Here is a 16444-nt window from a genome sequence, read left to right as displayed (position 1 = left end):
GAAAAACAAGATTGACCAAAAAAAGGAAAGGATTACTCTAGGTTTTGTATTTCTCAGCCTATGAAAAATATATCAGGCTGCTGGCAGTATTTCTTCTAAAATTTTCCATCATCTTTCTGAGAAAAACAACTCCAAACAACCTTGGGCTGTCTAAAACAGTTTGAAATGAATCACCCAACATTCATAGTTTGGAACAACTCAAGAGAATGTTGACAAGCACTGAATTCTTCTAGCAGGTTTCTGATTTAATGGATTTGGGTCTTTATGCAGAGTTTTGGGGTTATAGATTGAAATCTGTTTCTCTTTTTGCAGCCATCCAAATTAGCTGTTGCGTTTGTCCCTCCAGCTCTCATATTTACAGAGAGAAGGGTACAAAACAGAAGCCTGTGAACTGAGAGAAAAACAGAAAAGCTGCTTTCGCTAGGCTGCAGAGGAGGYATCTATAGAAGGACTGAATCTGGTAAAATATTCAAGCATTAAAAGTATCCAGTAAAAAAATAGTCAAAATGAGATGCATAGCTGCACGAAGGCTTTAGTAGAGGTTTAAAAAAAAAAAAACCTGCTAGAAGAGTGTGGAGTGTTCATATGGCCCACCTTTGACAAATGGTCTGGATAACAACACCTGCAAGGATGTGTATAAACAGTACGTGTATGTATCAAGTACACAAAACCGTCTGGTAGGTTGCTTGCCCAAAGCTCGTTGTGTTAAAGAGGAAGATGATCATCGACTGGATTGAACAGCAACTGGGAAATCACAAAGAGACTTTTGAAAAAAAGAAGTTATAATTCTGAAAAGAAGTATAACAGAAGCATGAACGTTTATAATGGGGGGAGACCTTCAAGTGGAAACAGCAGCTGTCACAACCTGGTTTGACACTGCCAGAAGTTACCCTGTCAGCATCAGCACAATCTCCATCCAAACCAGACAGTACAGCCTCCCCCTCGGATGCTGTGGGTAGCCTGCAACCAGCCAAGGGGTTGCCAGTGAGSGGTGCAACAGGTAGTGGCTCACAGCCAGGCTGTGCATGTGTGGCCTTGTAGGTGCTTTTTCACTGTTGTGTGCATTAATGAATAGCAGGAGGGCATGGGTACAAATAAGTACTCGTATCCCCCCCAGGAAGTGTGTGCCAGAAGGGGAAGGAACCTACGCTCCCAGGAGGGCGTGCTTGTAACCCACACATCCAGCGTGTGTGTGGGTACATGTTACTATGTATAGGGATGATGAAACCTTCTTGTGATTAGTCAACAGAAGGCAGTTGAGAAATTTGTAGGTGTTTATTAGCACTATGTAAGTATATAGTATTATGGTTTATCTATTGTATTACTGATATTGATCCTGAATGTATAGTCAGCTGAACACTGCCAGTTAATTATATGTCATTAATAAATCAATAAACCACCTTCATCCCAATTTGGTTAAACTATGTGCACTGAGAAGTTTTTCTCTGTGACAGAAGGAGAGAGGAGAAGTCTTTTCTATTTCATCAGTGGGAGAGGATAAAGGCTTCCAAAGAGAAGTGGATAGGCAGCCACATGTTAGTAACATAAAAAAGTGGCAGAGGTGAATTCACAGACTACGTAAAAGAAAAACTATCATTTAATCAGTATAGATCATATTTATGATTACATTTTCTGATGGGAAAATGAAGTGGAGGAATGAGACCTGAAGAAYTTTAGGAAAAGCCCCACAGAAGCTTTCTCACAAACCTTGATGGGATCTGAGTAAATGTGAAGCCAGAAATGTATCTAGACCAGATAGACAGTCTGTGTTAGAAAGCTGCCGTTGAAAGCACTGATAAATTACAGGAAAGAACAGAGAGAGACTTATTTTAGACAATCAGGAGCAGAGATAAATGGGGAACCTGTGGGGAACCAGAGGTGCTTGGAGCTGGCCCAGGAGCCTAAGAGCCATGGTGTCAGTCTGCACTGAGTCTGAGAAGTAATGAGCCATCACAGAGGAAGAGTTGTCCTGTAGTTTCACATGGCTTTTGAGAGAACAAATACCCTAGCTGAGAATATAAGTGATAGGAGCTAGATTGCTCCAAAAAGGAGGAACGTGACTGCTCCATACCTTTGACTATGGCTGTGCTACTGTTGCATCATTCCTCTTCATGTCTGCATGTAAATCTTTGGCAACAAAACTAAGAACCCAGCCTTGGAAGAACCACAACAACATGATATTTCTCAGGAAAATTAGAGAATGAATGGTATCATTGGGAATAAGCCAATAATAAAACATCTTATGGCTGCAGCATTTATGGGATGCTTTAATATTTACATAGTGATGTTGTTTATTATAGTTAGACTGTAGCTATTCCTCCTTCAAAATTTTCCACTTTTAATAATTTTTACAGATTCTTGACTACACTAAAATATTACATTCTTTTGTAGTTTCATCCAGTTCCACCAGCTGCAGAAAAAAACCTTTAAGTTGCTGATGTGTGATCAGAAACTAATGACAGAGATTGTGACTAAAAAGAAAAAGGAAAATTTGAAATTCCTATTACAAAACTGATTGAAAACTGTTTTGTAAGTGCTGATTTAGAAGTAGGAAATGGCTTATCGGAACTCTCAGTGCTGTTTCTTATTGTGATGGGATAAATTGATAAATAGTTTATCAACCATTTAAGTCATTCAATAACAGGCAAAGCTTCTTGTGTTGTTTAACTTTGAAGAAGTCTATCTCTGTAAAAAGATATGAATAAGAATATTAAGATAGTTGGAGTTAGAATTATATAAGGAGTTATAATTGGATGGGTAAAATAATAACCTTTATTTAAAATGTTGATGCTTACTATCACATTTTCTTAAAAAACTGATGTCTAATGAAGCAAACGTGCAGTGACTTAAGTAGTGTTAGAAGAAGTTGGTTCAGCATGACTTCTGGCACCTTTTGTTCTATAGTTGTTTGAGCTGAACACTTTTTACTTTATCAGTTTTGTAAAAGTTTTTAGTTCTTGTAGCTCTTCCTTTCCTATCATAAATTAAAAGGCTTAGGGAGGAGTTGCTCTCTACTTACTACTAAATTTTGGTGCAGCCAGCTTCTTAGTGTTCAATATGAACACTAAAGAATATGAACTTTCTGACAGACCTGCAACAACTTCATCCTCTAACTTTGGAACTGCACTTACTGTTCCTTTCAGTTTGGCACAAGGATGATGATCAGCCTTGCCAAGTGTTAGCTGCTCACAAGCTATTGAAATGGATAGATAGCCAAAAAAAGTTGCTATGGTAAAGAATTGCTTTTATTAAAAAAAAAAAAAAAAAAAAAAAAAAAGGCAACACAGACCTAGCACCGGAGTAACTGTTGTGGTGATGTCTTATCAGTCAAAACAATGTATATACTTCATTACTAACCTGGCAGTTCTGAAGGCAGTGGTGATGTAGGGTATGACTATGCGAAGTGATTGTAGCTGGCTTAAGAATTAATAAAAATTAGATGAAAGGTTTTTTTTGGATTGAAGCTTCAATTAATCCTACAAAAAATTTTTAGGAACTGAACCATATCATATGAATAGTARTAGTTGAAGTAGGTGACCAAACTTTGGGGAAAAACATTCTGGTGAAATTGTCACCCATTATTACATATATTAGGAGCCCTCAAAATTTTGTTTTTCCTGGAAATTTCAAGGCCTCTAACTGTATTTTTTAAATTTAATTTTCAGCTAATAGAGATCAATTCTATCCTAAAACTGCAAGATTTCTCACAATGTTAATGAGCGATACAGCCCCACAGAATCAAAAACATGGATAATTTTAGCCAGGTACACAAACCATTGTCTTGACATGATGGTGGTAAATCTTACTGGGTTGGAGAGTGCTCCTTTTAAAAATCCTTTGTCATGGAGTAGGGAACTAAGTCTGATACAGTGGCTGCTTGGACATCTGTGCAAAACATCATTCATCCAATTTATGATCAATAGCTTGGTCATGCACTTATCAGCCAGTTACCCTGCTGCATCAGTGCTTTGCCATTGGGTCTTTTTTTCCAAGCTGTGGCAGCCCTCAATGGAGAGTGTGAAGAAGCTGGAAGGAAAGGTCCTTATCTCAGCCTGCAGGGGGCAAGTGGTGTCATGGGGATTGCTGCCCTTCTTATGAGTTGGTGCTGCAAGGGAATCTTCTCAATAAGAAGTTAACTTCACTTAAAGGATCTTGGGAAGGGGAAAGAAAGCACCTGGGCCAAAGCTGGTGAGGGACTAGGGTGGGCAGGAGTTATGCAGGCAGGTTCCAGCTCTTCAGTCATGGCAGAAATTTGTAATGGATCTTCCACTTGTCAGCTGCAGGCCACAAGGGACTTGGAATAAGAATTTGGGCAGTGAATGCAAGAGAAGTACTTTAAATGCCAAGAGCATAATGTTTATCATCATTGTTGTGGTGCAGCAGTGAATAAAGTGGACCAGTATCCACACAACTGAACAATAAATAAATTACTGGTGCTACCCTGTTCTTATATAATGTTTTCCACCCAAAGATTTCAAAGCTCTTGCCAAAGCAGTCTAACGATTTCATCCATATATATCTGAGGGGGAAGCTGAGGTAAAAAATATGAAATTGATTTCTCCATGGGTACCCAGCAAAGCAATGATATACCTGGGATGAGAACACAGCTCTCCCATAGGCCAGTCTGCAGCTTTGCACAGGAGAAAACCTGCCTTGTAGACTGTTCTCTAAAAAAGCTTTTGGTTAAGAATCTATCTCTAATATTCCATGGTAAATACAATTAAAAAAATACTAAGCTAAGAACTAGCATAGAAAGATTTCACATTTGAACATAGAATTGAATCAATGATCTTCAAAGTTGCTAAGAACTTGACCAATAAATATAAATCCATCTTACTTTTCCATTCTGTATATCTATGTGATTCTACTCTACCATCTGTAGTGAGAGGATTATTGATGGCCTCCAGTCCTTCATCTCAGCTTTACAAATAATTTACTGTTCTTTCCTTCTTGGAACATAGGAGGACCAATAGAAGACTTTTGTCTTCAGTAAATCATTACTAGTGTTGGTGCAGGCTCAAAGCCCAAATTTAGCCTATCTTTAAATGGAGCAGAGGAAAGCGTCCTGTGTGACTGATAAGCAGGCTTTTTATTTTTATTTTTTTGATTGGTTTAAAACCACATCTACAAAGGCCACTTCTTCTGAAGAAGTGAGTAGCTTTGACTAAATCTTCTGGCCATAGAAAACTGTGTAACTTGAACTGATACAGGCCAATGATACCAAGGAAAAAGGGGATGAAAAGCTACACAATATTTGCAATGACACAGTCCCACAGTCATCCTTCTGGCAAAAAATTCATGTGYAAGAAGAGGACAATTGATGTTAATAATTCACCTAGCTCTAGAAAGCAGTCACTATGTTTTCCTTGTTTTAAATAAGAGCTAAACAATGTCTATCCAAGACTTTGTGTGCACAGTGGGGGTAGCATTGATCTGCCTAGAACCTCTGGTAAAGCCATGACTGCCTTAACACATAATTAACAGAACAGTTTAATACCTTCAGTATTAAAATAATCAGATCCTTTCAAAGCCAGCCAAACAGCACRGAAAGTCATTTCCAGAACTGACTTCCACCCCTGTAGTTGCCCTCCTAGCCCTTTCCAAGAACCCTTACACAATTTTCCGTATGCTGAGACAAACATCTTTTTGCATGAATTCAGGAGAAAATTCTTGAGTTGCTGTACATGTCTTAATTATCAACTATCTGTAGCCTGTGCTTTTTCTCAAGTCYGGGCTTTGTTTATGTGTAAGTATGTACTCAGGCAGTGGTGTAACCCAAGACATAGCAAAAAAATGGCCTTTCACTCTTGGCCTGTGCCTCCGCTTTCCTGTCTAAGCTCGTCTCGAGCCCAGCCTCACTGATCAGCATGGTATCACCTCCCAGGCATGCTCTTGCATGACAAAGCTGTGTCCCAGAAGGGCATAACATGGAGAAAAAAAAAGGGAAGAAATTGGGGAAAGCCAGAGAGAAACACGAGCATGACCACTAGCATTGTACCATAGGTGTGGGGTGGATATTTCTGCTTTGCCCGTGCCAAAGGGTGGTGCTTTGCTGAGGCAGGTGCTGCTGAAGCCCCYCATATTTTGATAGCTGCCCAGTGCCATACTTGGGCCAGGTCTCTGAYGGCAGCGGTAAGAGCTGTCAGAAGCAGTGCCAGCGTGTTGACTCACCTGGCAGCGCCTGGCAGGTGGACACCAAACAGGGATGGGGGGTTGAATTCTGCTGCCACTACAGGACCACTCAAGTGATGGCAAGAGGGGCAGTCATGGTCGGTGCTGAGGCCCATGGTCAGCATCATTGTGTACTTTTACCTACCCACCACCTCATGCAGTGTCAGAGGACTTGGGGAATATCTGGTGCAATCTAAGGTGAACTCTCGTGACCTGTTTCTTTTTCTTTTTTCTTTTCTTTTCTTTTCTTTTCTTTTCTTTTCTTTTCTTTTCTTTTCTTTTCTTTTCTTTTCTTTTCTTTTCTTTTCTTTTCTTTTCTTTTCNTCATTGTGTACTTTTACCTACCCACCACCTCATGCAGTGTCAGAGGACTTGGGGAATATCTGGTGCAATCTAAGGTGAACTCTCGTGACCTGTTTTTTCTTTTTTCTTTTTTCTTTTTTCTCTTCTCTTCTCTTCTCTTCTCTTCTCTTCTCTTCTCTTCTCTTCTCTTCTCTTCTCTTCTCTTCTCTTCTCTTCTCTTCTCTTCTCTTTTTTCTTTTTTCTTTTTTCTTTTTTCTTTTCTTTAATCTCCTGGTTCATTCCATGGTTACTACCATGGTTACTACCATGATCTAGCAGAGGGGAAAATAAATGTAGGAGTCATATACTAATCCATTTTATTATCTTACTGAAAACTAGACATAGGTGAATAAATAATAATGAGAGTGGATCTGAATTAATAATAACACAGCAACACTACCTAATGATACTGGCAGCCCCAATAATCCTTTCTCTCTCTCACAACCCCCCAAACATTATTCCTTTACCTGTTTCTTGAGATCCTATAATCAGTTTTTTATTTTGTCATCCAATTTAATCAGTTATTTAATATTAATATAATTTAGAAAAATGCCATGTATTGCAGTGATGCCCAAGCTAAGAAGACTAGAACAGGGGAAATCCCCCATTAGGCAAATGGCTCTCTGAAGTACAGAAGCAGTGAGACCAACAGTAAAATTCATGTATGTCTTCTAACAGGTTACTCAACGCATTAAAGAAACTATGTAAAAGCACTCTCTTTCCTTCATGTTTTTCCTTAAGTAATATCTCCCCTTTCTTCCTTTTTTAGTTTAACTGGCTACCTTAAAAGCATGAGCAGCCTATTATCTTTCTCCCTCTCACATATTCAGAGCTGGCATCTTCCTTTATCTCTTTCTGGGGCTGGAGGGAGGTCAAGTTCCTTTACTGAGCTGTATATCATACATAAAGAGAGAAGAATTTGGTGCCATCTGCAGCTGCTGGAATGGGAATAAATTATACCTGTATTAGGTGTCTGTGAGCTGCTGTCAGATCACAGTGTTTTTGTTTTCCTTGTCTATCTTCATTTTGCAAATCATAGGTGATGACCTGAATTGAAAGGCTATTGAGTATCAGGTTCTTTTTATTTTTTGTTTTGACAACACATTTTGAGAGATAGCCTACTATTTACTGAAGAATTTCATTTGAAACCTGGAAAACTGTTTGCCAAAACACAGGCGGGAAGAAAGACTGAAATGAGCACTTTATATTGCAATCTTTAGGAAATACTGGGTTTAGTTTGCTTTTTGAAATGACTGCTTATTGCTGCGTGGCAACAAAACAGAGGGTGACCGTGGAGGGGTCACCCTTCCACAAAGCTGTTTACTGGTTTCTAATCCAAAAGCAATCTTTAAAAATAAATGAAAACTGAATACGGTCTATATAAATTCAGAGATGACCTAGCACACAGTTTACTGCTGCTTAAAGGAGAAGAATTTGGTGTGTGGGGTGGATGCTGGAGAATTGCCCTTTATTTGGATATGCAAAATAAAGATCTGTTTTTCAAAGAGCTGAGCACCTGGAACTTTCTTCTGGCACTAGCCTACTAGCCAGATAAAACAGATAAATGCCAATATAATCAATCTATTAAATAATTATTTTTTAATGAAATAGACATAAAGCAGTAGCAAAGCTCTCCACTCTATAGCTTTGAATAAGTAATGTATGAATAAGGAATGCTAAACAGACACTACACTGCTATTTGTGTGTATACATAACATGCACATACATATGCCTTCTCCCACCCATATCTATACTGGAAAAGAAAAGATAGGATAGCTGATGTATGAGCCAAGAAAAACATTTATTTTGGAAGATACCTTTTTAGAACTGACTTTGCAGAATTCAAAAAATGTGTTTGAAATTAGAGAGGCCTGTTTGTGGAGGATATAAAAAATAGATGGAAGAAGAAATCACTTAGAGAAATGCTAATCCCCTCCTCCACAAACTGCCCTTTGCTATGACCCTGACCTTTAGTTCCGTCACTTGAAAAGATCCTTAAATATTTGTTGTGATATTTTGGGAATAGACAGGTACAGATAGAGCTGTATCCTGGTTACTCTGACTCATTCCCTCCCTACAGATGAAGATAAAAAAAAATGTATCTAAACATACATAGAGCCACATTTTTTTTCACGCAATAAGACATTCATGTTTCAATTTAGACAGTTCCTCAATGTTACTAATTTTTACTCATGCAGCACCAAGCTCTAAAAGAGCAGGAGATAAATAAACAGTGATATCAGTAAATCATTGTACATTTTCTTGCTGCRTAACTACTTAGCTTTGTACGCTCTATGTGGTCACATGGATACACACTTAGCTGAGCATATTTATTCTATCACAATCTCAAATCATCCGTACTGTTGATGTCCAGTTCGTCTACACTAAACGTGATATGTTTTACACATGCGACTGTGAGACACGCAACTGTGAGAACAGCTTCTACTTTTACTAACACTAACTGTTACCATGCTCGCAACTGCCAAATGCTGTGCAGCAATTACAGCAAGCTACTTAATATAGTGGCCAGTGGGAAAAGAGGAGACTCTTTCTCTCTCCATGGCATGCTCAAACGCAGCAGCTGTTTTAGAGATATAAACATGTACACAGCTGGCTTCTGGGTAGTTGCTTTTCGTTGTCTACAGCAAGAATTTGCTAAGCAAACATTCATTTACCTAAGCAAAGGATGCAGATTCTTAGTATTATGTTTAAAGATCTCTTGTTGAATCTTGGAGTGCATGCTTCYGTCAAAAAATTTTTATTAAATGAACATTAAACAATGTATATGCTGATTATATTTCTTAAACTCACATTTTCTAAAAGCCTTTGCAATCTGCTCCTCTGTGATAATCTCAACATAGAACCACAACACGATGCCCTTTTGAAAAACAAACTGCCTTGAAAAGGATATGTTGACTGCTAGTCCAAAGTATATTGACTGCTCGCCCTTAGGGATAAGGCTCCTTTAAAAAGTGTTGCTATTTGTACACCTGAAACTGCTGCTTAKCTGTGCGAAAGCAGGACACGTTGTTTGAATAAGTGACATAAAATATAAAATTAATTGGATAATCTGTACAGAATATTGTATTTCTTTTGTTTTTTATTATCATGTTTATGTTATATYAGTACTTTGAAATTACTGGTAAGCCAATAGTACTTATTTTGGGAAGAAAGATGACTGTGCCATTCTCTGATCATTTTTGGTATGATTACTTGGTTTATTTTAGGGACATCACCAAACACACAACTTTCTTTAACTGTTTCTCTCCTTGAGTTCAGGTGTAGGCTCTGATTTGGTAATGTTYCACACCTGCTTTGCACAAGCATAAATGACCTACATGTGTGACAAAAAAGTCAAACCCCAGGACTGTAATTAGAAGCTCTTGCAATTTAAAAAGTTTTCAAGGAGGCATTGTGGTCTCCTCTGCTTCTTTATCATGTCTCTGCAGTTAAAGTCTTACTTATTATAACTGAAAGACAGCTTTCATAAGCTAAAGCATTCTAAGCTGAAATGTGACCTATCTCTTGTGTGTCACATAAAGGAATGTGCTACCTTTTAAAAATTAATTTATCTTGCTTCTTGGACTTGCTTTCAGCTATGTTGCAAAGGTAGCATAACAGTATCAAACGCGCCTTCTATCTTCAAGGGAAAGCAAACAAGCAGCTGGGAGTGTTGCTCTGAACATTCATTCATCATGAAGCATAATGAAAGTCATGAGTAGAGATGCTAATATAGCTCTCACTTCCAGGGTTACTGTATATAGAGAGGACAATTGTCTTCCTTACAATAGCAACTGGAAAATTGAAGCTTCTGCAGTTGTTACACATTTGTTTCTAGTCTCTTACTATCAATCCAGAATCTCAAAACACATCCAGTAGCAAACAAATGTACCAAAAATATGAATGAGGTATGTTCCAATTTTGCCTCTGCCTTTATACACAGAGAGAAAAAAAAAAAAAGGAGATTCAACTCTAGGTACTGCGAAAGCAAACTGATTAACAAACATCCTCTTCTAATATTTTAGAACACACATACACACACAAAATGATAAGACCTTGGTTGGAAAAATTGAATATTGATTAATGAGTTCTCTTGAGACCTCACCTTTAAATGACACATCTTGATATTTTGAAAATTTCTAGGATGTTATTCTTGTTTTATAGACACCACAATTGTCAGTTTAAAAAAATGAGTTTCTGTAACATAATATGTACCACATTGAGAAATCCACATGCTGTGATTTTACTGAGAGTGAAAACTTGCTTTTACTCTAGAGAGTAGAGAGACTTCTTGTATTGCAAATAATAGAAAAAGCAGAGTGCTTTGCTGGCATTTTTAGGTCATATTTCAATACATATTGAAATATTCTCTTTTATTCCAGAATTATTCCAGTTTGAATTATTTTCTTATTTCTCCCAGCAGATTCTGTTAAGCAGTTTTGAACTCTCATTAGAAATATGATTTATTATGTCATTGGAGTTGTGCAAAGCCMTGGAAGCTGTGTGGCTAAGCTGGAAGCTAACGGAGTGGCAGAGATACACAGGTATAATTAACACGATATGGTCCAAATGCACATCCACCATCAGAATTATATTTGACTTTAATTTAATATATATTCATCGCAAGAGTGGGGGGATGGCTTGAAGGATAAATTTTTACTCTTTCACCTTCTGAATTTAAAGTCATAAAATTGGCTAYGTATGAAAAACGTGGCAGTGTGAATATAGAGCCGAGTAATCTAAATGAAGGAAAACATGTTTTCATTTTTGCATGTAAAATCCTAAGTCTTTTTGAAAAAGGAAGACCACTCTGACAAGTGCTGTTATGTGTGGCTGTAACAGCTTTCCAAGTGAGTCATCAGCCAGGTTTGGATCCCCACTTCTAGTTTTACTGTGCAGACACCTGCAACTCAAACTAACGGATTTCCTACATTAGTTGGCAGAAAGAGTAGATTTTTATAGTATAAGGATCATCTGCCTGAGAAAAAGAACTAGCACTCTGAAATAGTGAGTTAYGTACTTCAGAACTGCTCCATGGCTACATTTGGCAGAGTCGTTCTCGGAGGCCACGTGGCGACATGGCTGGAGGAATGGATTGACTGGTTTCCCTTGCCAGAATGGGAAGGGGGCAAAGTACAGCTCCCCCCTGCTCCCTGCAGGRCACCTCACCCCGACCCGGCGAGCGTAAAAGACTTTCCTCCGTCGTGAATGCTGCAAAGTACATGGAGCTACCTCAAGGAGGTGGAATATCTCAGCCGATTCATGAGACCCAGTTTCAGATCTAATGTTACCTGGAATATAGAGTAAAAGGACCTTTCTCCTATCGATGGAAATTACATAGCTTGATGCTTTTGGAAACCTTGTTAGATGACGATTTGCTTTTTCCAAAACCTTTTGTTTTTTAAAAAATCTCAATTCTTCACCTGTTTTTACGGGGGAGAGAAATCTAAAATAAATGTGAGGCAAATGTAACCACTGCAGAGCRGTGCAGGTACTGTAACCACATATTAATGTTTCTGTACACATACTTAAATAGAGGGGAAACTGGTTGTCAGTTTCTTATGACAACTATTTTAAAGAGTATCTCTTTATTTAAAAATAATGTAAAACTCATTTGCAAAACAGAAACATATTTGGGTTTTGGCAAGCCTTTTTTTATTTTAAACTGATTTTTATGTGAAGGATCTTCTTAAGTCACTCTATGAAAAATATCAAAAATGGAACAAAAAATCCTAACATAAGTGAAAATGTCAGTCTTCTAATATGAAAATGTTGCATGGCAAAAAAAAATCCATTTTCTGAACAATTTTAATGAGATTGGAACTATTCTATTCATCTCAGAGGAGTTTTAGTAATTTCATGTTAATTTTTCCTGTAAGAAAAGAGAAGATTGAGGAGCTGCGCAATTTATTGTGATTGATACCTCATTTTGGCTGTCAGTCAGTGACAGGCTTTTGTTGTCAGCATAGGTCAGCCACTAGAAGGAAGGACGATCATGGATATATTATTGTCCCATGTACCCGCGAGGCAGAGCTTGGTCAAAATTTCCAAAGCCACAGGCACTCAAGTGTCTCCTGAGGTGACTGTAATGAAATCTAGTCCCCCACAAACAGTTTATAGAYGCCTTCAAAAGTAGCCATAGCAATTGGTCTTTTTCGTCGTCGTTCAATGCCCCAAATTTAATTCTTTGCTAATAACCACGGTGTCATACATACGTTACTGCAACATATAAGCAAACTTAAAATTACACAGTAAGTACTGGAAAGACAACTTCGGCAAGCATAGCCATACCTTCCCCAAAATACTATTACAACAGAGTTTTAGCCATTCTTCATGGTTCTTAAACTTACTCAGCTCTGATGGATTAGAGCCTTAAGGGCACATTCCCCTTTACGCAGAAGTCTCCCTGAGCGTTCTGTTCTGCGCTGATTAATCTCATTCAATTTATGCCCACTTCGTTGCGGGACACGTATCAGTCTCTGGGAGTAGAGTCCATCTGAGACTATAAGGATCAATCCTTTGAGTGCAATTAGTCTACAATAGTTTTTAGCCTTAGATCAGTTCTGTACAAGAGTGCTTTCCACAGCTGCCTCAGACTTGCTAGTATAAATTCTGAGTCACATGAGTTATTAAAAATTTCCCTGCAAAATGCAGCTTTTAGCTTCTGGACAGAAACAGATATTCATATCTCAGTTTCTGGGGATATTTCTGAAAGGTTTGAGAGGTTCTATGAGCACTTTTGCTCAATTGTAAGTACAATACTTTTGTTCTCCAGGGTTAGGAGCAAATTCATCAGAAAGGTAGAATTTTATTCAAGGCTTCAATCAGCAGCCATCTTACCCACTGTAGCTATGTTGACTTTGCTTTTCTTTTCAAAGGGTGAAATAATACTAGAAAGCCCACACTTCACTTCTTAATAATTAAGTATTCAAACAGGTAAATACTTCARGCTTTTACTATACTGTTAGAATTATATATCGCAGACTATTTTTATTCAAAGTTCAAACGTTATGTAAACATTATTTTCCCACATTATCACAGATTTCTATTGATTCAAAGAAGGGATTAGAGGGGCACAATATGAATTTAGAGAGACCAGTGTTTTAGGCTTCTAGGCTAGATGAACAATTGATCTGTCACAGGTTGGTCAAGTGATCAGGGAGCACAAGTCCACCTTTTAACCTTAATACATGATATCAACTGTTTTTATATTCCAGACCAAAARTGGCAGATCTTTGATATCACACTGAACTGATTTATTTGGTTATGTCTTCTGCTGTACACTGTTAACATATGTAACCATAACATGGTACAGAACATATTCTGCACCATGGAAAATATGGTGCATGTTAGTCCACATATCCTGTACAGTGCCTGTTTACACCGGCTGTTGCTATCTTACCTCTTTACCTTCTTGAATTGTATTAGAAATATGCCAGGTAAGATTGTTTTTCAGAAAATGAAAGCGTATGTCATATGTTGATAAGGCATTCCCTTGTGTTTATAAAGACAAGTTTTATTGYGCTTCTCTGTCACCTAATTTAATTAAATTTATGTATCTATGTCTATAGAACTATACTTTGGGCTCTCAATTTGTTAGTCACTGGTTCAAAATCTTCTCAGACGCTAGTGACTCAGTGAAGTCTTGCCATAAGCAAGTAACGTTAGCATGCAGAGTCCAAGTTATTTGAAATTAAATGTGCTTTTTTTGACAAAAAAAGGGCTGTTGTTGAGATGAAAATTCAAAATTACACACACTGTGCTTGAATTTTCTAGAAAAAAAATCTTAGATGAATGTAATGGGGTCTCTGTGTGCTTACAAAGAGGTAAGCTAATGGCAAATATATTGGCAATGCGGACAAAACACCTGCAAACAAAATCAACTCAAGCGTGCATCATTAGGAAAACAAAAAGCAGAGCACATCTGAAAAACTGAAGATGGCTATTGGCCTTACCTCCAAATAGTGAAATCAAATTATTAAGGAGAAAAACAGAAATCTTTATTTTTTTTTAAAACCATTAGGCCTCAGTGAAGCAGCAAAAAAAACTACACTGATGCTAAATATACAGCTGGAGCCCTGGGTAACCTYGCAACTACAGAAAAGCAAGCCAAGGATGTGGATGCTTACCTACAGTAAGAAGTAAGAAGGAATGGGACAGTCTGTGTTCCTTCAGAGTCTCACTGGAGTGGCTGCAATGGTGTGTGAAGGAGTCTGAACTGCTCYGGCTGACAAAAGGGATCAAGGGCTTGGGGATAAATGCTCTGAGAAGAACCTCTTCTTTGGTCTTTTAGRACATCCACTGAAGCAGATCTTCAATTCCCTAGCCTGCATGGTTTTAAGGATCATTGGGAGGCAAAAATTTGTTTGCTTAACTTGCCTTTGGTTATGACTTGAAGTGCTCTCATTTTTTTTGCTTCTGGGAGGCTGTACTGAGTGGTAGTCCATTCTCCAAATTTTGCTGGTATTGGGTTTTCTAATACAACACCATTGAAGGTGTGCTATCTAAAAAGAGAAATAGACAGGGATGCAGGATGTAACCAAAGGCTGAAGAGCATCAGTGAAAATAAGTGCCAGGAAGGAAACTCTTCAGTTTATTGCCCCTGAGCCCTTTTGGGCAGGTGAGGTCCACCTCACTTCCAGCCTGGCAGGAGGTCTTGTGCAGTGCCAGGTAACCCTGGTTGTTCATATCAATGCACAGTCAGCAGGCAAAAGGCATATCAGACCCTCTGTTTTAAATTCTGAATAGAGTATTTTACATGGCTGCACCTGGAGATCTTGCTTCATTTATGTAATAGCTATATGCTTTGACTGTATTAAAGCTGGTTTATGATTTTTGTAGTTTGACAGTATTGTCATTGTTCTATGCAATTCCTAAAATATTTTCCTTTCACAATTCCACAAAGCAACAAATATCTAAAAGGGAAAAAGAAAATAACAATTTATGTTTGAGGACAAAAAGGAAAAGAAGAAACATGGCCAGAATTGAATGTTTTATCTTCCAAAAGGCCTGAGATCCTCCAGAAATGATCTGATCTTGAAGTTTAAAATCTGAAACATGAGGAAAACATAAATTATTTGCAAAATATGTTGTCTTTCCTATTTTCTCCCTCCCTTTTCTCACGTATACTCAAGTTTTTACTGAAATCCTAATGATAAAACTCATTCACCTAACAGTAGTTTTACGGAGTACATTGTTACCTTCATCTTTAAGCAGGGCTTATTGCTTACTACCATATTCTAGAAACTGTGTAGATATTTTAATATGTTCYGCTAGAGATATATTATCCTGGAGGGCATTCTTGGTTGATGGGTGTGCACTAGAGACAAAGCGATATTGCCACGGAAAATCATTGAAAGAGTGATGCCTCAAACTAGTAGGTCTCCATAGCAACTTTAAAAAAATAGTGACAGCTATACCAAGAAATGTACTAATAGCTTTTAACACRTTTGTCTAGACTCAGTCATACTTTACTATAACCAGCAGAATGATTGTAAGAAAATGAAGTGCAAAGGAAAAATATGGAATATCTGCTTTTCTGACATTTCACACTGACTTCAGTTAAGTTGCCTGACCTGTGATCTGAACTTATCTATGGCCCATATAGCCATTAAATGTAAAAATGGTTAATAAATGTGCTTCATTATGACAATTTCTTCTAATACATACAACATTTCATTTGTTATGTACTATATCTGGAGCTGAAATTTCTTATTTATAAGCCTAAATCAGAGCTACATGTTTTTAAAACATATAGGAAGATTCCCATGCTCAAATATTCATTTCCGTGTAGTGGTTATAACTTGGTATTCTGAGAAGATTGAATGAAAAATACAACAGGAGGAGAAACTCTGTTCTAAAATGGTGTTACCCAAATCCAAATAACTAACAGCTGAGGAAAAAGCAAAGGATCCTATAAATTTGTAGATCA

General features: G+C 37.8%; 1 long non-coding RNA gene across 1 annotated transcript in view; it reads left to right on the top strand.

The window, feature by feature from the left end:
- The window catches only part of LOC146597968 (uncharacterized), a 28405-nt gene extending 12237 nt beyond the window's left edge, over positions 1-16168 (top strand). Inside the window, exons 2-3 of the long non-coding RNA XR_014895355.1 lie at positions 10937-11057; positions 14537-16168. This is a non-coding gene — a long non-coding RNA (uncharacterized LOC146597968). The remainder of the gene's footprint in view (positions 1-10936; positions 11058-14536) is intronic.
- The last annotated feature ends 276 nt before the right edge of the window (positions 16169-16444 follow it).

The sequence above is a fragment of the Rhea americana genome, unplaced genomic scaffold (genome assembly GCF_003343005.1).
Source record: "Rhea americana isolate MKP2758 unplaced genomic scaffold, rheAme1 scaffold_173, whole genome shotgun sequence".
NCBI lineage: Eukaryota > Metazoa > Chordata > Aves > Rheiformes > Rheidae > Rhea > Rhea americana.
The sequence above is the reverse complement of the archived record's forward strand: the minus strand, read 5'-3'. Positions and strand labels throughout refer to the sequence as shown.